We start from the raw sequence: 25,562 nt of genomic DNA, 5'->3' as shown, positions 1-25,562 counted from the left end.
AGTAGAAGTAGGGAAGGTTTCCAAATCATTATAAATCTCTCAGTTTCTCATGCTTATTCTTTTCTTACCCCCTTACATTGTTCGTAAGTGTATGGCCAAATTTCCATTATTAGTTTTTTTATTGCAAATAGTTTGTATTTGTAGTCTTTGCTTTAAATTTGAATTCACCCCACTTGTGTAGTCGCTGATCACTTTTGATATCAAACTGGGTACTGTTTAGGAGTACCATCACTCATCGATCGACATTCAACGATTCCAATTGAAATGAAATCTTTAGGAGGAATCAATGAAATAGAAATCAATGAAAGGACATCAATTCAAATCCTGGATCTTCGAATTGGAGAGATATTGAGAGAGATCAGGGAATTCTCATATTTCTTAGATCCATGACCAAATTTGATTCACTCGGATCTTTTTACTCACAAATTTTCCATCCAGAATGTTTTATGATAAACTCTTTGACCCCCGAATTTGGAGTATCATACTTTCACGCGATTCACAGGGTTCAACAAGCAATCAATATTTCACGGTTGAACGAGCAATTCCCGAGTAGATAAAAAATTTCTTAAGAGTAGCAGAGATAAAATGTTAGATAGTATGCGAGATTCCAATACACTATGCTAATGTATATTTATTTTTCCCTAATGAATTATACAAGTTGGTTCAGATCGACACAACTGATGTAGGCGGTGGATAAAGAACCAATGTATAGTTGGTTCCGGATCTTGATTCCACCAGTGACCATAGACAACCTTGGATCAGAATAGAGTGCAATCGCTTCTCCTTCCAAATTTACAGACATCACTCCCCCATTACTCTGCATGTTTGGGAGTTTCACCACTTTTTCCAACATCCACAGTGTCTTCCGAAGTATAGGATATCTTATTAGTGCAACCCAGAAGGATGTCTTTTCCTGCAGCGTCCACAAGAATACAACAAATGAAAAAAAAAAAACCACACAATTTCAAAGATTGGATCCGCTGCTCGTACAAGCACCTGGTCATATGAATCAGTATCCAACACCTATCCCACCTTTTACTATTACGAGGGTAAAGATGGGTATATTTGAAAAGAGAAAGAACAAGTGTGGATACTGACTCGTATAACCAAGTGATCGTACGAGCAACTGATCCTTTTCACAATTTCATTACTCAATTCGATCACTAGTTGACGATGTATTACGTACCGAAGCTAAACCAATCAAAAAGCATCCCTCTTTGACGTTGTAACGGATGTTGTCTGGGAAACCAGGCAAATTATCAATGAAGGTCTCCACACTTCCTTGCCTTTCACCTTGTATGTGATATTTGCTACTTCTTCGCCTGCCCAATATTTTGCATTAATTCCCTAGTTAGTTAGTATACAATATAATAAACAATTCATTGTTGGTATGCTAATTTTATATAATGATCTATCCCTACTGATACAGCCAAATTGATTGCCCAGTAGGGTAAGGACACGCGTCGCCCACCTGGACACATGTCACCCACCTGATAGAGGCTACAAGGACTCAACCACGTCAACCACGTGAAGAGAATATTCCCCACAAAGGGGATAGGACATATCCGAGTAGGACTCTAAAAGGAAAGCAGGTGGACCCGAGGAGGACTCCTCCAAGGAAAGGGGAAACCCTAAACCCTAAGAGCTATATAAGAGGGCCCAAGAGGAAGGAAGAAGGTAAGCATCAAAACCCACAACATTACTCCTGTAAAAAAAAACTGTGTGGCCGATCTCTAACTTGAGCATCGGAGGACTAACCCCGAACAAAGCTCCGGGCCTCTGCCATCTGTGCTTGTGCAAGATCAGCTCATACGGATTTTCGATAGCAACAGATTAGCGCCGTCCGTGGGAACGACAGTAATGGTGGGGAGAACCTACAATAGTAAGAAGACGAGAGCAGCATCGAACATGAACATGGGGGAGGAGGAACCTTCAGGAGGGCTCCCTCCCTAGACGGAAATTGGATGAGAAAGGGGGAACGATGATCGGGAAGGTTTCGTGAGGTACCAGCGTTCGGTCGGATATTCGGTGCGCGGAGATAGTAATCCTCCGCCCCCTCCTAGAGCGCAAGAATATGTGACAAGGGAGCAGTTCGAAGCCCTCCAGGACAAATATGACCGAATGGCTGAGGCAATGAAGGAGGTCTCCAAAGTTGTCTCTCAGAAGACTGGCGAAGCACCGCGAGGCCCCCAAATCCAGCCCGAGAGAGCTCGAGATGAGGACCAGAGCAGTACAGGACGCGGCGTGCCGCCAGGGACCGACATGGGGAACCACGCCAAGGAGATGAACAGAGACACGAGGACTCGGGGTTAAAGCAGATGATCCTGGACCTGAAAGATGAGATCAAGAAGGTGGCATAAAATCAGACGGGAGCTCGCGAGCCAGACCTCACTAATGACACGGCTCTAGCTGATGAGGTCATGAGGGACCCGCTCCCGATCGGCTTTCGCCTGCCAAAGTATGACACTTACGATGGGTCTGGGGACCCTGTCGATCATCTGGAAGGCTTCAAGGTCGTTATGCAGTTCCATCGGGTCTTGAAAAACATTACGTGTCGCGCTTTGCCATTGACGTTCAGAGGAGCAGTAAGGCTATGGTACAACCGTCTGCCGACGAAGTCAATCCACAGCTTCAGCGATATAAGTTACTTCTTCATGAAGGGATTCTCCAATAGCCAACCCCTTCAGAAGACTACGTTGAACTTGACCTACGTCAAGCAATATGAAGGAGAATCACTGTAGAACTACATGAAGCACTTCCAACAAGAGAAGATCACGATCAGAGGTTTGGACCCGAAAGAAGAGTTCACAGCCCTGCTGGGAGGCGTCAAGGATAAGGAGCTGAAAAGGTCTTTGGCGAAGCATACACCGAAGAACCTGGCCGAACTGAGAGCTCGGTGCGATAAGTTCAACCAGATAGAAGAAACCCTTCAAGCCGATGAAGAAGCTGAAAGGAAGACGGGAAGGAAAAGGATCTCAAGGGGCGACGACAAATCCTCCGAAGAAGGCAAAAGACGAAAGTCTGAGCGTGGTCGGGCACCTAGTCCACCAAGGAAGTTCGAGAAATACGCACCCCTGAACCGGAGACGAACGGATGTACTGATGCAGATAAAGGACTCCCCGGATGCCAGAGCCATGAAGTGGCCAGGGAAGATGGGACGGCACCCCGAGAGACGTAATATGGACAGATATTACCACTTCCACAGGGACCACGGCCACGACACCTAAGATTGTTGGCACCTCAAGGGGGAAATAGAAGGAATGATCCGAAGAGGATATCTAGGCCGATTCGTGGACCGCGAAAAGGAGGATGCCCAAGATGGTAATGACCGTAGGGACAACCGTCGGAGAGATGGTAGAGGCCGCTATGTAAGAAGGGGGCCTGGCCACAGAGGCAATCAGGAACGGCGAAGGGACTGGACACCCGAGGAAGCTGACCATCGCCTCCGGGATGAGAATAAGAGCCCAAATAGAGTTATAGTGACCATCTGTGGAGGCCTAGCCGTTGGAGAAAGTTCAGTCTCGGCTAGGAAAGCAAAAGCCTATGCGAGAAGCGTATATGTGGCTGAATGGTCGAACAAGAAGGCGAGGACGGGGATGGTTATTTCCTTCTCAGACGACGATCTGGAAGGGGTGCACACTCCGCACGACGATGCCCTGGTAGTCACCATGACCATAGCGGATTGCAGAGTGAAGAAAATCTTAGTGGATAACGGTAGTTCAGTTGATATCCTGTTCCTTGAGGCTTTTTAGAAGATGGGCCTGGACGAGGGAAAGTTGAAGAAAGTCGAACACCCATTGCAGGGATTCTCCGGTCTCCCAGTAAAAGTGGAAGGATCGATTGAGTTGCCAGTAAGAGCCGGCACTGGAGATCGCCAAGTAACAGTTATGATCAACTTCCTGGTAGTAGGCATTACCTCGGCATACAACGCCATCCTAGGGAGGGTTGGTTTGAACCTACTAAAGGTTGTCGTCTCCACACCCCATCTCAAGATGAAATTCCCAACCAAGAACGGTGTCGGGGAATGTCGAGGCGATCAGGAGGCATCCCGGAGGTGCTATGCCACTACCTTGTGGGGAAGAGAAAAGGCGGGCGAGGCGCTCCCGATAGAAGATCTAAACGATGACGCCAGTTATCAACGGGGGGAACCGACTGAGGATCTGGCACAAGTTGAGGCCGAAGAGGGGGATAACGCTCGACAATTCCAGATTGGGGCTACAATGCCAAGGCAACAATGAGAAAAACTCATTTCATTCCTCCGAAACAACTCTAACGTCTTCGCCTGGTCGGCTTCAGACATGTCTGGAATAGATCGAGAGGTAATAGAGCATCATCTGAATGTTAACCCGGCAAAGAAGTCGGTGCAACAGAAGAAGAGGACTTTCGCCCCCGAAAGGCAGCAGAAAATAGACGAAGAAGTAGAGAAGATGCTAGAGGCCCAGTTCATCCACGAGATCCAATACCCGGAGTGGATATCCAACGTTGTGATGGTCCCGAAGGCAAATGGAATGTGGAGGATCTGCATCGACTTCACCGACCTGAACAAGGCCTCCCCGAAGGACGCATACCCCCTGTCAAAAATAGACCTCCTCATTGATGCCACGACAGGATATAAGGCGTTGAGCTTCGTGGATGCATACTCGGGGTACAATCAGATCAAGATGTCAGAGGTTGATGTCCCGAAAACATCCTTCGTGACCGAGGAAGATTGTACTACTATGAAGTCATGCCCTTCGGGCTAAAAAACGCGAGGGCCACCTATCAAAGGTTGGTGAATAAAATATTCAAGGGGATGATCGACAAAACCATGGAGGTGTACGTGGACGATATGCTCGTAAAAAGCCTGAAGGCAGAGCGACACATTCAATACTTAGAAAAGGCGTTCCAGGTGCTGAGGCGGTACGGCATGAAGCTGAACCCGGCAAAGTGTGCATTCGGAGTAGCCTCGGGAAAATTCCTCGGCTTCATTCTCTCGAAGAGGGGAATTGAAGCCAACCCGGTGAAAATACAAGCCATTCAGGATATGAGGTCACCCTAGAATGTGAAGCAAGTCCAGGAGCTAACAAGTTGAGTCACCGCCCTAGAGCGATTCATGTCTCGGTCGGCTGACAGGTGCCTCCCCTTCTTCAAAGCTTTGAAGGGGACCAAAAAGTTCGAATAGACGGAGGAGTGCGAAAAGTCCTTTGAACAACTGAAGGAGTACCTGGCCGCACCCCCACTGCTGACGAAGCAAACACCGAGGATACCTTGCAGCTGTACCTTGCTGTATCAGCAGTGGCGGTAAGCACAGTACTGACGAAGGAAGAAGGAAGGCAACAACGGCCAATATACTACGTCAACCGAACCCTACTAGATGTCGAAACAAGATACATAAAGATGAAGAAAGTGGCGTATGCCCTGGTGACAGCGGAAAGAAAGCTAAGGCCCTATTTTCAATCACATACGGTATGCGTACTCACAGACCAGCCACAGAAGAAGATACTGTAGTGGCCGGATATGTCCTGTCACCTAGTAAATTGGGCCATAGAGTTGGGAGAATTCGACATCCAGTACAAACCGAGAACCGTAATTAAAGCACAGGCCCTCGCAGACTTCATCGCTGAGACGACGCTCCCTGATGATCCCCAGGAGTTTGCCGAGGACCGAGGAGAAAAGGCTTGGGCATTGCATGTGGATGGTGCTTCCAACAGCGTAGGAAGCGGCACAGGAATCATATTGGTTAGCCCTGAAGGTTTCAAGATAGAGTACGCCCTACGGTTCGACTTCGATGCCTCCAACAATGAAGCAAAATACGAAGCGTTAATAGCCGGAATTAATCTGGCTCGGGCTTTGATGGTACAGGAGCTGGTGGTGCATAGTGATTCACAGCTCGTGGTAGGACAGGTGAATGGAGACTACGAAGCCAAGGAACAAAGGATGGCTGGGTACTTGAAGACAGTGCGAGAAAGAATAACAGCCTTCAAGGATTTTGAGATAAGGCAGGTGCCACGGGAAGAGAATGCTTGTGCAGATGCACTATCGCAGTTGGCCACCTCCGACTTCACTGACCTCGGACGATCGGTGTATTTTGATGTGCTACCACAGCCAAGTACCGAAAGACCCCAATAGGTATTACCCATAGACAAATACAGCCACAGTTGGATGGATGCCATAACCGAATACTTGAAAGACGGAACACTCGCTGAGAATAAGGACGAGGCAAGGAAGGTACGAATGAGGTCAGCACGCTTCCTTCTGAAGGACAGGACGCTTTACAAAATAGGGTTTACTGTGCCGTAACTTAAGTGCCTGAATCCCACCGACGGCGAGTACGCACTCCGAGAAGTGCATGAAGGGATATGCGGCCAACACCTGGGAGCCCGGGCCTTGGCACATAAAGTGCTAAGGCAGGGCCTGTACTGGCCGACAATGAGGAAGGAAGCAGAATCATTAGTCAAGAAGTGCGTCAAGTGTCAGATGTTTGCCCCCGTTCCCAGGCACCACTCGACCGAGCTCTCATCTCTATCGAGCCCAATACCATTCTCCATGTGGGGAATCGACATCCTGGGCCCATTCCCCCTGGCCACGAGACAAAGGAAGTTTGTCGTGGTGGCGGTAGACTACTTCACGAAATGGGCAGAAGCCGAAGCACTGGCGACGATAACCAAAAAGAACGTAAGGGACTTCTTCCAGAGGGCGGTAGTTCATCGATTTGGAATCCCTCAGGTTGTGGTAACGGATAATGGAACTCAGTTCGCCAACCCGACCTTCAGCTTGTTCTGTGATGCCCTTGGCATCGACCATAGGAAAACCTCTGTTGGTTATCCACCGATTAACGGGCTGACAGAGGTGACCAACCTTACCCTCCTTCAAGGAATAAAGAAGAGACTGGATAATGCCAAAGGGCTATGGGCAGACGAGTTGCACCACATCCTCTGGGCCTACCGCACAACTGGGAGATCGGCCACCGGAGAAACACCCTTCATTTTAACTTACGGCACTGAAGTTGTACTTCTAGTGGAGATAGGGGCCGTAACCCACCGGATTCAGTACTACAATGAAGAGGAAAACGATGGAGGACTTCGAACAAATTTAGACCTCTTGGCCAAAGTCAGGGACACCTCGCAAGAAAGGATGGCCGCTTACCAACAGAGGGTTGCGAGGCACTACAACACCAAAGTTCGAAAGAACGAGTTCAGAATGGGCGACCTCGTCCTCAGAAGGGCTGAAGTATCAGACCCGAGACATCAAGGAAAGCTAGTTCCAAATTGGGAAGGTCCCTACAAAATCTCAAGGGTAATACGACCAGGGTCCTATCACCTGGAGACTACGGGGGGAGAAAGGGTACCCCGATCGTGGAACTCTGAGAACTTAAGAAAATTCTATCAGTAGTGAAGTAGCAAGCACACTTGTTTTTGTAATTTTTACAATTTTTGCTCCTATGCACTTTCAAGTTGTAATTCCTCATCCTAAACTCCGGAGGATCTTATTCATGAAAAATACGAAAGTTGGTTTACGGCAATTAAGAGGAACTCTCCTGTTTGGTGACCTTAACTCTGTCGAACGGATATAGCCGAAGGTCCTCACCTCGATCGGGGGCTCAGGCAAGGCTGAGCCGAATTGACCGAAGGTCCTTACCTCTATTGGGGGCTTAGGCAAAGGCCAAGCAGAACTGACCAAAGGTCCTTACCTCAGTTGGGGGCTCAGGCAAAGGCCGAGCCGAGCTGACCGAAGGTCCCTACCTCGGTTGAGAGCTCAGGCCAAGGCTGAGCGGACCTGACCGAAGGTCCTTACCTCACTTGGTAGTTCAGGCCAAGGCCAAGCGGACCTGACCGAGAGTCCTCACCACTGTTCGGGGCTCAGGCCAACGGCCGAGGGGACCTGACCGAAGGTCCTCAATTCGGTAGGGAGTGACAATGGCCGAAGGATCTTCCCTCGGCTGGATGATCGGATCAATACCAGAGTTTAAAAGACCCTTCGGCTGGAGCTGAAAGGGAACACAACACTTGGTGAAAACCCACTTGTTCAAGATCCCTTAAAAGTCCATAGCCCTCGGACTCGAGAAACCTCTCGGATAAGCCAAGGGAGCGGGACCGAGCCTCGCACTAAAGTAGACGTGCAAATCCTTAGGCTGCCAACAATGGTTTCGGCCTTCTTGCACCTACCTACGGGCTAAAGATCACCTTACCCGAAAGAACACGAAAAAGCAGAAGTCGAGGTATACGAAGAAAGGGAAATACATTCATTAAAAAGACCCGAAGGCCAAGATTACATGAAAAAGACCCAAAGGCCAAGATTACATGAAAAGACCTAAAGGCCGAGATTACATGAAGAGGCCCGAAGGCTCATATAAAAAAAAAGGGGGAGCTCAAAGGCTGAGCTAAGACACAGGGTGGCTTCAGGGGGCGTCCATCGGATTCACGGCCTCATCCTCGACATGGTGGGTCTCTCGATTGGAGGCACCTCGCGTTGCAGCTGAACCTCACCTTCCTCACTACAGCCTCCGCCGTCGGCATCGGCAACCTCGGTGGCTGATGGGGCCGCCTCAATACACTCCTCTTCCAAGATGAGCCCGCTATCCTTGAAAGAGACCCCTGGGTAACGCTCAAGGACCCAGTCTCAGACCTCAGTAGCACCCATTGTGAACCCAGGGGCGATGGCACGCTTGATCTCTTCTCGAAAGTCCTCGGAGGATCTATACTTCTCGACCCCTTGGGCCTCGGCCTCCTGAACCCTTGCCTCCATCTGCGCCTTCAGCTCCGCAAGCTTCCTATCGCATTCCTGGCGCATAAGGAGGTCCGCTTCCTGGTGCTCCACCTTCTCGAGGAGAACCGAACGCTTATTCTCCAAGACCGACTTCTCTCATTCGGTAGCCTCGAGGTCTCGACCCATAGCTTCGGCCCGAATCGCCAGCTGACCCATTTGGTTTTGGGCCTATATAAGACACCGATGGTCAGAAGGTTGCGATGATAAATAAACTAAGGTTAGAGGACCGAAGCTTACCCCGACCATGAAGATGCAGGCGCTAGTTATCATGGCCGCCGTCCCTTGTCGTTGAGCTTCAACGGCATCTTGGGGAAGACTGCCCTTCATTACCAACTCACGAGCAACATGCCCAACTGACAAGGTGTCTTCTTTGACTGACCACTGAAGGACATCTAACCTCGGCCCTCACGTTCCCTACCCTCGCCCTTCTGAAGTTCGTAACGGGGGAGGAGTCTCGGGCAGGCATGTTATGGTCCGGAGCAGCAAGGGCCTGGACTGCCTCGGTGCTTGGTCCCTCGCCCCTAGATCTTTTCTTCAGGGGGTAGACTTGGAGGAGGAGGGCCCCTTCTTCTCTTTCCTCTTCAGTCTCTGCTACTGCTGCGCATCCCGCTCCCAGGCCTCCCTTATTTGGACTTGCCTCTCCACTGCGGCAGCCCTAGCCTCGGCCCTGGAGATTTGCATTGTATGAAGAAACGAAGGGGGTCAGTACAAAATATCGATGCCCAAGGGAAGTAAACTTGGGCTGGCCTAACTCACCCGGGCTAAGCCCGAATCTGAACAGGATGGCGTCGGACTTAAGGCTATCGGACTCGACTGGAGGGCAGGTTTCTTGCCGCCTCGCCATGGCCATCGACTCCGCGTCTACCCCGAAAAGGATAGGGGTGGAGTTCACCGTCCTCAGGTCAGGGATATCCCAGACGGTGCCGAAGGGCACCCCCTTGGACGACCTCGAGAAGAATAATTTCTCCTTCCACCTGGGGATCGACGTCAGGTAATCGTTCAGCAGCCAAAGGTCCTTCCGGGGCAGAAGTAGTACTAGCCCGAAAGCCCCTTACAGGCCTGAAGGAAGAAGCAGTTGATGAAGAGAGGAGGGAGAGATGCCTCTGGTGCCTAGAGAAAAGGACGACGAAGCTGAGCATCTGTCGCCATCCGTTTGGCGTCAGCTGGGTCGGACAAATCCCGTAGTGCCGAAACACTTGGGCGAAGAAAGGATGGAGGGGAAGCCGAAGGCCAGCCTTAAATGCCTCCTTGTACAAGCACAACTCTTTGGAGTTCTGATAGCTGGTTTGATCGGACGGTCTGGGCAGCTGGAGCTCGAAAGCGTCCGAGATACCGAAGGAGGCCCTCACTTCCTCCAGTTCCGGCTCATCCATGGTAGAAACAATGTGGAGAGCCTCCACCTCTAAGGGGTCCTAGGTTTGGGCTTGGGAATCGAGCATCCTCTCCCTAAATCCTGCACCGTTTGAGCCACCCTCGGACCCAGACGGTGAGGCAGCAGACCATGAGTCACGGGCAGAGGGCAAATCGATGGAGTCTGAGGACATCCCTCGGACCTCCCCTGGACTCCGACGCCTACGGCTAGACCTTGTCCTCTCGGAGGACGACGGACTGTAGCCCGACGAACAAGACATTGAACTTACTTTCGAAGTATTGCTAAACTAAAAGAAATTCGAGACCGAGGGTAAGCTCTCTGAAAGGAACACCGAGACCAAAGGAAGGCTCTCCGATGGAAAAAAGAAAAGTGCCCCACAAAATGGACCCCCACACTATATAAATGGAAGAAAAACGATACGACTACCCGAGCATTAATGGCGCTGTCACGTCACCAATTACCAACCCTCGAGGTTTGCGCCCGAACGGACCTGACCGAAGGTCCTCACCTCGGTTGGGGGCTCAGGCCAAGGCCAAGCGGACCTGGCCGAAGGTCCTCACCTCGGTCGAGGGCTCAGGCAAGGCCGATCCGAACTGACCGAAGGTCCTTACCTCAGTTAGGGGCACAGGCAAAGGCCGAGCGGACCTGACCGAAGGTCCGCACCTCTATTCGTGGCTCAGGTAAGGCCGAGTTGAACTGACCAAAGGTCTTCACATCGGCTGACCGAAGGTCTCGATCGCAAGCAGAACTAAAGCCGAAGCCGAAGGAAGAGTCTCCTGGTGAAAAGATAAAGAAAACTTTGATTACTCCCACAGGAAGAGTCTCCTGGTGGGAGTAAGGGGGCTCCTGATACGGCCAAATTGATTGCCCAGTAGGGTAAGGACACGTGTCGCCCACCTGGACATGTGTCGCCCACCTGGACATGTGTCACCCACCTGATAGAGGCTGCAAGGACTCTACCACGTCAACCGCGTGAAGAGAATATTCCCCACGAAGGGGATAGGACGTATCCGAGTAGGACTCTAAAAGGAAAGGAGGTGGACCCGAGGAGGACTCCTCCAAGGAAAGGGGAAACCCTAAACCCTAAGAGCTATATAAGAGGGCCCGAGAGGAAGGAAGAAGATAAGCATCAAAACCCACACCATTACTCCTGGAAAAAAAAACTGTGCGGCCGATCTCTAACTTGAGCGTCGAAGGACTAACCCCGGACAAAGCTCCGGGCCTCTGTCGTCTGTGCTTGTGTAGGATCAGCTCATATGGATTTTCGGCAGCAACACCTACCAAGCTTTTTCTTACCAATTTTAATTTTTTGGGGTCTAGAACTCTAAAAGTTAAAACCAATAAGAAGCAACAAAGATTTCTAAAAGATCTATGATTATTTAAAGTTTTTTGCATGAGCATTTCAGAATTGAAATGGAATTCAAAAGTTTTATAAATATTGCTATAAAACATAAGTTTCATTAATTTTCTACTAATATACTATCTAAAGAAAAAAAATGAATGATTCAAAAATAAATTATAAGAATTGGCAATAGTTAGAATCAAGATCAGTTTATTTCATTTCAAATCTGCTAATCAACCAATTCCATTCCAATTTCTTAAAACCTTGATCTCTGCATGCCTAGATTGATTAGAACCCTAAAAGTTGAAATCAATAAGCAACAAAGATTTCTAAAAGATATGTGATTTTTTTTAAAAAAATTATCCAAAATATTTATAAATATTGCTACAAAAGTTAAGTTTCATTGATTTTCTACTCCTTCACTATCTATAGAAAAAGAAAAAAAAAATGAATGATTCCAAAATAAATTGTAAGAATTTGCATCTGTCAGAATCAAGATCAATTGATTTTTTGAATCCGCTGATTCAACTGATCCCAATCTAATTTCTTTAGTTAATGCAAGGACAGTAACGTTGCTCCTCATACAAGGACCTAATCCGGAATCACCACATACCAGTTCGGCAGATTTATAAAGAACATACATGCTTCACCATCTCGTGTGTGTGGTCTCACCCAAATTGTCCTCTGAAATTTGAAGATCTCATTTCTCCTCTAGATTTTCAACACCCATGTCTTCCACTGATCATCACCATGATCAACTTCACTTCATTATGATTCCTCTAATGGCCCAAGGCCACATGATCCCCATGACGGATTGATTTGGCCAAATTGATTGCCCAGTAGGATAAGAACACGTGGTATCTAAAGAAAGGACACGCGTCGCTCACTTGTTAGAGTCTGCAAGGAGTCTGACCGCGTCAACCACGTAGAGAGAATATTCCCCACGAAGGGGATAAGACGTATCCGAGTAGGACTCGAAGAGGAAAGGAGGCGGACCCGAGGAGGATTCCTCCAAGGAAAAGAGAAACCCTAAACCCTAAGGACTATAAGAAAGAGCCCGAGCAGAGGAAGAAAGGTATGTAGAAAAACCCTCACCATTACCCTTATGAAAAGTTGTGCGGCCGATCTCTAACTTGGGCGTCGGAGGACTAACCCCGGATAAACATTTGGGCCTCCGCCTTCTTTATTTGTGTAGGATCAGCTCATACAGATTTTCGACAGCAACAGATTGGCGCCGTCTGTGGAAAACGACAGTAATGGTGGGGAGAACCTATAATCGTAAGAAGACGAGAGCAGCATGGAACATAAACATGGGGCAAGAGGAACCTTCAGGAGGGCTCCCTCCCTCGATGAAAATTGGACGAGAAAGGGGAAACGATGATCGAGAAGGTTTCGCGAGATACCAGCGTTCGATCGGATATTCAATGCGCGGAGATAGTAATCCTCCACCCCCTCCTGGAGCGCAGGAATATGTGACAAGGGAGTAGTTCGAAGCCCTCCAGGAGAAATATGACCGAATGGCCGAAGCAATGAAGGAGGTCTCCAAAGATGTCTCTCAGAAGACCGGTGACGCATCGCAAGGCCCCCATATCCAGCCCGAGAGAGCTCGAGACGAGCACCGGAGCAGTACAAGATCGATAAGGTCCGGTCATAATTTTTGAAATCGAGCAATGAGGGAAAGTCCCATACCCAGGGGAAGGATGCGGCGTGCCGCCGAAGACCGACATAGGGAACCACGCCAAGGAGACAAACAGAGACACGAGGACTCGGGGTTAAAGCAGATGATCCTGGACCTGAAAGATGAGATCAAGAAGGTGGCAGAAAATCAGACGGAAGCTCGTGAGCCAAACCTCACTAATGACACGGCTCTAGCTGATGAGGTCATGAGGGACCCGCTCCCGATTGGATTTTTCCTGCTAAATTATGACACCTACGACGGGTCTGGGGACCCGTCGATCATCTGGAAGGCTTCAAGGTCACTATGCAATTCCATCGAGTCTCGAAAAAATCATGTGTCGCGCCCTGCCATTGACGTTCAGAGGAGCGGTAAGGCTATGGTACAACCGTCTGCCGACGAAGTCGATCCATAGCTTCAGCGATCTAAGTTACTTCTTCGTGAAGGGATTCTCCAGTAGTAAACCCCTTCAGAAGACCATGTTGAACTTGACCAACGTCAAGCAACATGAAGGAGAATCACTGCGGAACTACATGAAGCGCTTCCAATAAGAGAAGATCACGATCAGAGGTCTGGACCCGAAAGAAGAGTTCACATCCCTGCTGGGAGGCGTCAAGGATAAGGAGCTGAAAAGGTCTTTGGCGAAGCATACACCGAGGAACCTGGCCGAGTTGAGAGCTCAGTGAGATAAGTACATCCAAATGGAAGAAACCCTTCAAGCCGATGAAGAAGCTGAAAGAAAGACGGGAAGGAAAAGGATCTCAAGGGGCGACGACAAACCCTCTGAAGAAGGAAAAAGACGAAAGTCTGAGCGTGGTCGGGCACCCAATCCACTAAGGAAGTTCAAGAAATACGCACCCCTGAACCGGAGACGAACGGATGTACTGATGCAAATAAAGGACTCCCCGGATACCAGAGCCATGAAGTGGCCAGGGAAGATGGGACGGCACCCCGAGAGACGTAATATGGACAGATATTGCCACTTCCACAGGGACCACGGCCACGACACCGAAGATTGTTGGCACCTCAAGGGGGAAATAGAAGGAATGATCCGAAGAGGATATCTAGGCCGATTCGTGGAACGTGAAAAAGAGGATGCCCATGACGGTAATGACCGTAGGGACAACCGTCGGAGAGATGGCAGAGGCCGCTATGAAAGAAGGGGGCCAGCCCGCAGAGGCAATCAGGAACGGCGAAGGGACGGGACACCCGAGGAAGCTGACCATCGCCTCCGGGATGAGAATAAGAGCCCAACTAGGGTTATAGCGACAATATGTGGAGGCCTAGCCGCTAGAGAAAGTTCAGTCTCGGCCAAGAAAACAAAAGCCTATGCGAGAAGCATACATGTGGCTGAATGGTCGAACAAGAAGGCGAGGACGGGGACGGTTATTTCCTTCTCAGACGACAATCTGGAAGGGGTGCACACTCCGCACGACGATGCCCTGGTAGTCACCATGACCATAGTGGATTGCAGAGTGAAGAGGATCTTAGTGGATAATGGCAGTTCAACTGATATCCTATTCCTTGAGGCTTTCCAGAAGATGGACCTGGACGAGGGAAAGTTGAAGAAAGTCGAACACCCGTTGCAAGGATTCTCCGGCATCCCAGTAAAAGTGGAGGGATCGATTGAGTTGCCAGTAAGAGCCGGCACCGGACTAAGGATCTGGTACAAGTTGAGGCTGAAGAGGGGGATAACGCTCGGCAATTCCAGATCAGGGCTACAATGCCAAGGCAACAATGAGAAAAACTCGTCTCATTCCTCCGAAACAACTCTGACGTCTTCGCCTGGTCGGCTTCAGACATGCCTGGAATAGATCGAGAGGTAATAGAGCATCATCTGAATGTCAACCCGATAAAGAAGCCGGTGCAACAGAAGAGAACTTTCACCCCCGAAAGGTAGTAGAAAATAGATGAAGAAGTAGAGAAGTTGCTGAAGGCCCAGTTCATCCACGAGATCCAATACCCGGAGTGGATATCCAACGTGGTGATGGTCCCGAAGGAAAACGAAAAGTGGAGGATCTGCATCGACTTCACTGACCTGAACAAGGGCTGCCCGAAGGATGGATACCCCCTGTCGAAAATAGACCTCCTCATTGATGCCACGGCAGGATACGAGGTGTTGAGTTTCATGGATGCATACTCGGGGTACAATCAGATCAAGATGTCAGAGGTTGATGTCCCGAAAACATCCTTTGTGACCGAGGGGGGACTGTATTGCTATGAAGTCATGCCCTTCGGGCTAAAAAACGCAGGGGCCACCTATCAAAGGTTGGTGAATAAAATCTTCAAGGGGATGATCGGCAAAACCATGGAGGTATACGTGGACGATATGCTGGTAAAAATCCTGAAGGCGGAACAACATATTCAAGACTTAGAAAAGGCGTTCCAGGTGTTGAGGCAGTATGGCATGAAGCTGAACCCGACAAAGTGTGCATTCGGAGTAGCCTCGGGAAAGTTCCTCGGCATCATTGTCTCAGAGAGGGGAATTGAAGCCAACCCGGTGAAAATACAAGCCATTCGAGATATGAGGTCACCTCAGAATGTGAAGCAAGTCCAGGAGCTAACAGGCAGAGTCGCCGCCCTAGGGCGATTCCTATCTCGGTCGGCTGACAGATGCCTCACCTTCTTCAGAGCCTTGAAGGGATCCAAGAAGTTCGAGTTGACGGAGGAATGTGAAAAGTCCTTTGAACAACTAAAGGAGTACCTGGCCGCACCCCCACTGCTGACAAAGCCAAACACCGAGGATACCTTACAATTGTACCTTGCTGTATCTACAGTAGCTGTAAGTGCAGTACTGAAGAAGGAAGAAGGAAGGCAACAACGGCCGATATACTATGTCATCCAAACCCTGCTAGATGCCGAAATAAGATATAGAAGACGGAGAAAGTGGCATACGCCCTGGTGACAGCGGCAAGAAAGCTGAGGCCCTATTTTCAATCGCATACGGTATGCGTGCTCACAGACAAGCCCCTGAAGAAGATACTGCAGTGGCTGGATATCTCCGGTCGCCTGGTAAACTGGGCCATAAAGTTGGGAGAATTTGACATCCAGTACAAACCAAGAACCGCAATAAAAGCACAGGCCCTCGCAGACTTCATAGCCAAGACGACGCTTCCTGACGATCCCCAAGAATCTTCTGAGGACAGAGAAGAAAAGGCTTGGGCATTGTACGTGGATGGTGCTTCCAACAGCGCAGGAAGAGAGCGGTAGTCTATCGATTTGGAATCCCTCGAGTAGTGGTAACGGACAATGGAACTCAGTTCGCCAACCCGACTTTCGGCTCATTTTGTGATGCCATCGGCATTGACCACAGGAAAACATCTGTTGGTTAACCACCGACCAACGGGCTGACAGAGGTAATCAACCGTACCCTGCTCCAAGGAATAAAGAAGAGACTGGATGATGCCAAAGGGTTATAGGCAGATGAGTTGTACAATATCCTCTGGGCTTACTGCACAACTGAGAGATCAGCCACCGGAGAAACACCCTTTGTTTTAACTTACGGCACCGAAGCTGTACTTCCGGTGGAGGTAGGGGCCATAACCCATTGGATTCAGTTCTACAATGAAGAAGAAAACGATAAAGGACTTCGGGTGAATTTAGACCTCTTGAGCGAAGTCAGGGACACCTCGCAAGAAAGGATGGCCGCTTACCAACAGAGGGTTGCGAGGCACTACAACACCAAAGTTCGAAAGAACGAGTTCAGAATGGGCGACCTCGTCCTCAGAAGGGTTGAAGTATCAGACCTGAGACATCAAGGAAAGCTAGCTCCGAATTGGGAAGGTCCTTACAGAGTCTCAAGGGTAATACGACTGGGTTCCTATCACCTGGAGACTATGGGGGGAGAGAGGGTACCCCGATCGTGGAACTCGAAGAACTTGAAAAAATTCTACCAGTAGTGAAGTAGCGAGCAATCACATTTTGTAATTTTTTGCTCCTAAGCACTTTCTAGTTGTAACTCCTCATCCTAAGCTCTTCGGATGATTTTACTTATGAAAAATATGTAAGCTGGTTTACGGCAATTGATAGGTATTCTCCTGTTTGATGGCTTTAGCTTTGCCGAAGGTCCTTACCTCGGTCATCACCACGGTTGTTGATCAAGGTAGAGCCGAAGGGAACTTGACGAAGGGATACAGCCGAAGGTCCCTACCTCGGTTGGGAGCTCTGGCTAAGGCCGAGCTGACCTGATCGAAGGTCATGACCTCGGTTGGGGACTCTGACTAAGGCCGAGTAGATCTGACCGAAGGTCACAACCTCGGTTGGGAGCTCAGGCTAAGGCCGAGCAGACCTGACTGAAGGTCATAACCTCGGTTGGGAGCTCTGGCTAAGGCCGAGCTGACCTGACCGAAGGTCACGGCCTCAGTTGGGAGCTCCAGCCAAGGTCGAGCAGACCTGACCGAGGGTCCTTACCTTGTTCGGGGGCACCGACCGAATCCTACTTGTTCAGGATCCCTTAAGGCCACGACCCTCGAACGTGGGAAACCTCTCGGATAAAACGATGGAGCAGAACTAGGCCTTGTACTAGAGTAGAGGCGTATTAATCCTAGGGCTGCCGAGGGGTTCGGCCTTCTTGCACCTACCTACGGGCTAAAGATCCCTTATCAGAAAGAAAATACAAAAAAGCAAAAGGCAAAGGTATCCAAAGAAAGGGAAATATTCATTCATTAAAAAGGCCCGAAGGCCGAGATTACACGAAAAGGCCTGAAGGCTCACATCACAAAAAGAAAAAAGAGAGGACAGCCCGAAGGCTCACATAACAAAAAAAGAGAGTCCGAAGGCTAAGGTAGGGTGCAGAATGGCTTCGGAGGTGTCTGTCGGGATCACGGCCTCGTCGTCGGCATGGTGGAGATCTCCCCATTAGAGCCATCGTGACTAGGAGTCAAAGGCACCTCACGTTGCAGTTGAACCTCACCTTCCTTGCTACAGCCTTCGCCGTCAACGTCAGCAACCTCGGTGGTTGTTGGGGCTGCCTCAACACACTCTTCTTCGAAGATGAGCCCGCTGTCCTCGAAAGAGACCTTTGGGTAGTGCTCGAGGACCCAGTCTCAGACCTCAGTAGCACCCATTGTGAACCCAGGGGCGATGGTGCGTTTGACCTCCTCCCGAAAGCCCTTAGAGGCCCTATACTTCTCCGCTCCTCGGGTCTCGACCTCCTGAACCCTGGCCGTTATCTGCGCCTTCAGCTCCGTAAGCTTCTGATCGCATTCCTGGTGAGTACAAAGAAGGTCCGCTTCCAGGTGCTCCACCTTCTCGAGGAGAACTGAACGCTCATCCTCCAGGACTGACTTCTCGCATTCGGAAGCCTCGAGGTCTCGGGCCATGGCTTCGGCCCCGGATCGCTAGCTCACCCACTTGGTTTTCGGCCTACATAAGACACCGATGGTCAGTACGTTGCAATGATTATAAATCAAGGTTTGGAAGACCGAAGCTTACCCCTGCCATGAAAATGCAGGCGCTAGTTATCATGGCCGTCGTCCCTTGTCGTTGTGCTTCGGCGGCATCTCGGGGGAGGCAACCCTTCAGTAGCAGCTCACGAGCGACACGACCGATGGACAGGGTGTCATCTTCTTTAACCGACCATCGAGGGACAAAGCCAACCTCAGCCTTAACATTCCCAGCCCTCGGGCTTTTGAAGTCTGCCACGAGGGAAGAGTCTCGGGCAGACAAGCTATGGCCCGGAGCAGCGAGGGCCTAAACCGCTTTGGTACTGGGTCCTTCAGCCCTGGACCTTTTCTTCGGTGGGGGAGCTTCGGAGGAGGGAGGAACCTTCTTCTTCCCTTTCCTCTTCAGCCTCTGCTGCTACTGCACATCCTACGCCCTGGCCTCCCTTATTTGGACTTGCCTCTCTGCAGTTGCAGCCCTAGCCTCGGCCCTGGAGATTTGCACTGCATGAAGACGAAGGGAGTTAGTATGAAACACAAGTACCCAAGGCAAATAAACTTGGGCTGGCCTAAGACTCACCCGGGCTAAGCCTGAATCTGAACAAAATGGCGTCGGACTTAAGGCTGTCGGACTCAACTAGAGGGCAGGTGTCTTGATGCTTCGCCATCGCCATCGCCATCGCCATCGCCATCGACTCTGCATCTGTCCCAAGAAGGGCAGGGGCAGAATTCACCGTCCTCAAATCGGGGATATCTCAGACGGTGCCGAAGGGCACCCCCTCGGACGACCTCACGAAGAAGAATTTCTCCTTCCACCCATGGATCGACGTTGGGTAACCGTTCAGCAGCCGAAGGTCTTTCTGAGGGCTAAAGTAGTACCAGCCCAAAAGCCCCTTACAGGCCTGAAGAAGGAAGCAGTTGACAAAGAGAGAGAGGGAGAGAGGCCTCTGGCACCTAGAGAAAAGGACGACGAAGCTAAACATCTGCCACCATCCGTTCGGCGTCAGCTGGGTCGGACAAATCCCGTAGTGCCGAAACACTCGGGCAAGAAAGGATGGAAGGGAAGCCGAAGGCCGGCCTTAAACACCTCCTTATATAGGCACAGCTCCTCGGAGTTTCGGTAGCTGGCTCGATCCGTCGATTTCGGTAGCCGGAGCTAGAAAGCATTCGAGATACTGAAGGAGGCCCTTAGCTCCCCCAGCTCCAGCTCATCTATGGTGGAAACGATGTGCAGGGCCTCCACCTCAAGGGGGTCCTGGTTCTGGGCTCAGGATTCAAGCACCCTCTCCCTAAATCTCTCACCGTTTAAGCCACCCTCAGACCCAGACGGCTAGGCCACGGACGATGAGTCACGAGCAGAGGGCGAATTGGGGGAAGAGTCTGAGGACATCCCTCGGACCCCCCTGGACTCCGATACCTACGGTGAGACATTGTCCTCTCGGAGGACGAGGGACTGTACGTGGATGAAGAAGACATCGTACTTACTTTTGGTGAAGATGAAGCACTAAAGGAAAAGGAACACCTAGACTGAAGGAAGGCTCTTTGAGGGAAAAACAAAAGTGTCCCAAAAATGGACCCCCATACTTTACAAATAGAAGAAAAATGGTACGACTGCCCGAGCGTTAATGGCACCGTCACGTCACGTCACCAATTACCACCCCTCGAGATCTATGCCAAAGCAGACCTGATCAAAGGTCCCTACCTCGGTTGGGAGCTCAGGCCAAGGCCGAGCAGACCTGACCGAAGGACCTCACCTCGGTTGGGAGCTCAGGCCAAGGCCGAGCGGACCTGACCGAAGGTCCTTACCTCGGTTGGGAACCTAGGCTAAGGTCGAGTAGACCTAATCGAAGGACCTCACCTCGGTTGGGTGCTTGGGCCGAGGCCGAGCTGACCTGACCGAAGGTCACAACCTCGGTTGGGAGCTCAGGCCAAGGCCGAGCAGATCTGACCGAAGGTCCCTACCTCGGTTGGGGGCTCAGGCCAAAGCTGAGCAGACCTAACCGAAGGTCACAACCTCGGTTGGGAGCTCAGGCCAAGGCCGAGTGGACCTGACCGAAGGTCCTCACCTCGGTTGGGAACCCAGGCTAAGGCCGAGCGGTCCTGACCAAAGGTCCCTACCTCGATTGGGGGCTCAGGCCAAAGCTGAGCGGACCAGATCGAAGGTCCTCACCTCGGTTGGGGGCTCAGGCCAAAGCCTAGCGGACCTCACTGAAGGTCACAACCTCGGTTGGGAGCTCAGGCCAAGGCCGAGCGGACCTGACCGAAGGTCCTCACCTCGGTTGGGGGCTCAGGCCAAAGCCGAGAGGACCTGACCGAAGGTCCTCACCTCGATTAGGGGCTCAGGCCAAAGCTGAGTGGACCTGACTGGAGGTCCTCACCTCTGTTGGGGGCTCAGGCCAAAGCCGAGTGGACCCGATCGAAGGTCCTCACCTCGGTTGGGAGCTCAGGCCAAGGCTGAGCGGACCTGATCGAAGGTACCCACCTCGGTTGGGAGGTCAGGCCAAGGCCGAGCGGACCTCACTGAAGGTCACAACCTTGGCTGGGAGCTCAGGCCAAGGCCGAGCGGACCTGACCGAAGGTCCTCATCTCGGTTGGGGGCTCAGGCCAAAGCTGAGCGAACCTCACTGAAGGTCACAACCTCGGCTGGGAGCTCAGGCCAAGGCCGAGCGGACATGACCGAAGGTCCTCACTTCGGTTAGGGGCTCAGGCCAAAGTTGAGCGGACCTGACCGAAGGTCCTCACCTCGATTGGGGGCTCAAGCCAAAGCTGAGCGGACCTAACTGAAGGTCCTCACCACGGTTGAGGGCTCAGGGCAAAGTCGAGTGGACCCGATCGAAAGTCCTCACCTCGGTTGGGAGCTCAGGCCAAGGCTGAGCGGACCTGACCGAAGGTCCCCACCTTGATTGGGAGCTCAAGCCGAAGCCGAGCTGACCTGACCGAAGGCCCTCACCTCGATTGGGAGCTCAGGCCTAGGCCGAGGGGACCTGACCAAAGGTCCTTACCTCGGTTGGGGGCTCAGGCCATTGGGAACCTAGGGTAAGGCTGAGCGGTCCTGACCGAAGGTCCCTACATCGATTGGGAGCTCAGGCCAAAGCCGAGCTGACCGGACCAAAGGTCATTACCTCGATTGGGGGCTCAGGTCAAAGCCGAGCGGACCTGACCGAAGGTCACAACCTCGGTTGGGAGCTCAGGCCAAGGCCGAGCGGACCTGACCGAAGGTCCTCACCTCGGTTAGGGGCTCAAGCCAAAGCCGAGCAGACCTGACCTAAGGTCCTCACCTCGGTTGGGGGCTCAAACCAAAGTCGACCGGACCTGACCGAAGGTCACGACCTCGATTGGGAGCTCAGGACAAGGCTAAGCGGACCCGACCAAAGGTCCTCACCTCAGTTGGGGGCTCAGGCCAAAGCCGAGCGGACCTGACCGAAGGTCCTCACCTCGGTTGGGGGCTCAACCCAAAGCCGAGCGGACCTGACCGAAGGTCACGACCTCGGTTGGGAGCTCAGGCCAAGGCTAAGCGGACCCGACCAAAGGTCCTCACCTCAGTTGGGGGCTTAGGCCAAAGCCGAGCCAACCTGACCGAAGGTCCTCACCTCGGTTGGGGGCTCAGGTCAAAGCCGAGCAGACCCGACCGAAGGTCCTCACCTCGGTTGGGAACTCAGGCTAAGGCCGAGCAGACCTGACCGAAGGTCCTCACCTCGGTTGGGAGCTCAGGCCAAGGCCGAGCGGACCTGACTGAAGGTCCCTACCTCGGTTGGGGGCTCGGGCCAAAGCCGAGCGGACCTGACCGAAGGTCCTCAACTCGATTGGGAACTCAAGCGAAGGCCGAGCTGACCTGACCGAAGGTCCCTACCTTGGTTGGGAGCTCAGGCCAAGGCTGAGCGGACTTGACCGAAGGTTCTCACCTCAGTTGGGACACAGGCTAAGGCTGAGCGGACCTGACCGAAGGTCCCTACCTCAGTTGGGAGCTTAGGCCGAGGCCGAGCTGACCTGACCGAAGGTCCCTACCTCGGTTGGGCACTCAGGCCAAGGCCGAGCTGGCCTGATCGAAGGTCTTGGTCTCAAGCAAAACTAAGGTCAAAGCCGAAGGAATAAGGCCGAAGGGACGCATGAACGAAAAAAAAATGATGAAAAACTTGGTTACTCCCACAGGAAGAGCCTCCTAGTGAGAGTAAGGGGGCTACTGATACGGCCAAATTGATTGCCCAGTAGGTTAAGAACATGTGATATCTAAGGAGAGGACATGTGTCGCTCACCTGTTAGAGTCTGCAAGGAGTCTGACCGTGTCAACCACGTAGAGAGAATATTCCCCACAAAGGAGATAAGACGTATCCGAGTAGGACTCGAAGAGGAAAGGAGGCGGACCCAAGGAGGACTCCTCCAAGGAAAAGAGAAACCCTAAACCCTGAGGACTATAAGAGAGGGCCCGAGCAGAGGAAGAAAGATATGCAGAAAAACCCTCACCATTACCCTTATGAAAAGCTGTGCGGCCGATCTCTTACTTGGGCATCGGAGGACTAACCCCGGATAAACATCCGGGCCTCTACCTTCTTTATTTATGTAGGATCAGCTCATACGGATTTTTGGCAGCAACACGGATATAGCTAGATTGGCCATCACGGCATCCTCATCACCATCGTCACCACCCCAGTTAATGCTCTCTGATTTAAGCCCATCATTAATCGGGCCACAAAATCCAGCCTTTGAATCCAAATTCCCCACTTCGATTCCCGTCTACAGAAGCTGGGCTACCAAAAGGGATATGGGAACCTTGATCATGTCCTCTCACAAGAAAGAGGATCATGTTAGGGATATGCCCACACTTCTATAGTTGGTTTTGATGATAACAAACATATGAAGGTATTCCATAATTTCCCTTCAACTATTATTTTGTAGAGACTTCATATCAAAGATTGAATTTGATGAATGAAAGGAAGAATTGAAGTCACCAAATGAAGAGTATCAATAAGTTGGTATCAATACTTGAAGAAGGTATCAGACGGTATCAGACTTTATACGATCAAGATCTCAAAAAATCTTGAAGTGAATTGAAGTACTTTGAAGACATCAAGAATGCAAGGTCAACATGAAGACTCTTGAGAACCAACTGCAAGAAGAATAGAAGACCTTTAAGTGTAGCTCAATGTAATAATGCACACACTATACACAAGCACTACACTGCATCTCATAAGCATGCATTAGATATTGCATCATTTAGTTCACATCATGCTTAGCATGACCTTTAAGTCATGTTACTCTAGCATGGACCAAAACTCGTAGTTATAAGGAACACATTAGATTTAAGAAGCCCTGTAATTTACTGTGAAAAATAGTACTTTTGTGTTCAAGGGCATTTTGGGTATTTAGGGAGCTGGTATCAGGATATGATCTTTTCATGAGATTAGGTTTTCGAGTTCGGAACCAACTTAGAATCAGCCTAATTGGAGTCCATATGACCAAGTTATGGTCATTAGAAGTTTGCCCGATCAAAATCAATGACTGTAGAAATGATTCTAGCAGAATCATCAGTAGGCCGACCGCCCCAAGTGCAGGTCGTCCGCCACAAGTGGAGGTTGACCGTCTGATGACTGGTTTGCTTGAAACACCCTCCAACGGCTATATTTTGTAACAGCTATTTTTTGGAGGTTGATTGGGACACTAAAAAAAAAAACCATTTGGATGAGATTTTTTGCCTATTTTAACACCCTAATCTCACTTATAAATACCTCTGATGCTACTTCTTAGTTAACAATTAATCATAACTTTGAAGGAGCATTATTTGAGTATTACAAGTGAGATTGTTCTATGCCATCTCTTGAGTTTAAGTTCTTCATTTCCATTCAAGAGGAATTCAAGGTTCTCTACAAGTGTTCATTTACATCTTGGCATCTACATTGCAAGTATTAAGAAGACTTCAAAGGTGTATTCTTTTATAACATTGCATTTCATTCGCGCTCCACACAAGAAGTAACTCTAAACCTTTCTGTTCCACTTTGAATTTGTTTTTGTCCAAGAATTAGGTTAACTCTAGAATTAGACACCTTGTTTACCCATTGTTCTAGATCATACTTAGACAAGTGTGTTGGAGTGTTTCATCCTTAAGAGATTATAAAGATCATCTCATTCTTAAGAGATTGTAAAGAATCTCTCATCCTTGAAAGAGATTTTAAGAACTCTCTCATCCTTGAAAGATATTGTAAGGACCTCTCATCCTTGAAAGAGATTTTATGGATTCTCTTATTTTTAAAAAAGTTTGTAAATGTTTGTCTCCCTACCTACTGTACTAAAAAGGAATAGCTAGTGAATTACCTTACAAGTGGAACTTGTATGAAGTAGATTAGACTCAAATTGAGTGAACCACTATAAATTTCTTGTGTCGTGTGATTGTACTTATTTTTTTATATTCCACATTTTTATTTACAATCACATATTGGGGACTTCAATTCCAAAGAGTTTTCAAAATCTGCTAGCATAACCTATTCACCCCTATAGGTAAGGGTGATAATCGGTTCGGTTTTGGTTTAAACGGTGCGGATCGGTTCAGTTCACATTTATTTGACTAAAACCATAACCGCACCATTTACTAAATGGTTCCACTTTCTGAAACCGTGACCGTTTAGTAAACGTTTTCGGTTTCCACGGTTTCTAAACGGTGTCGATTTCACGGTCTTAAACAGTTTCGATTTCGGTTTATTCCATACGGTTTGTAAAACGGTTCACAATCGGTATGTTATAACTTGCAACCATCTCTAAACTGAAGATCATAAGCTTATCAAAAAATAATTGGCAACTACAAATAAGAGATTCTATATTAACGATGGCATGTCTTAATTTGATAATCTAGAGCTATTTCTTTGCATGGTCATTCTCAAACATTTAGAAATTATATCATACAACATCAAAATCTAGCCTTCTACAGCATAAAATATTAAAATGATAGGTCATTCAGCCAAAACACCCCACCTATGATAACATAATAACATAGTAACATATATGAATTACAAGTTCATGGTCTAAAGCCTAAACTTGAATTGAATTGCAATAAATCAT

The 25,562-nt window shown here is 49.8% G+C and overlaps 1 pseudogene; it reads right to left on the bottom strand.

Annotated features, from left to right (window-relative positions):
• Window positions 1-501: 501 nt before the first annotated feature.
• LOC122073491 overlaps window positions 502-25,562 on the bottom strand; it is a 30,775-nt pseudogene continuing 5,714 nt past the window's right edge.

The sequence above is a fragment of the Macadamia integrifolia genome, chromosome 3 (genome assembly GCF_013358625.1).
Source record: "Macadamia integrifolia cultivar HAES 741 chromosome 3, SCU_Mint_v3, whole genome shotgun sequence".
Classification (NCBI taxonomy): Eukaryota; Viridiplantae; Streptophyta; class Magnoliopsida; order Proteales; family Proteaceae; genus Macadamia; species Macadamia integrifolia.
Note: the sequence above shows the minus strand (reverse complement) of the source record. Positions and strands in the feature narration are given on the sequence as shown.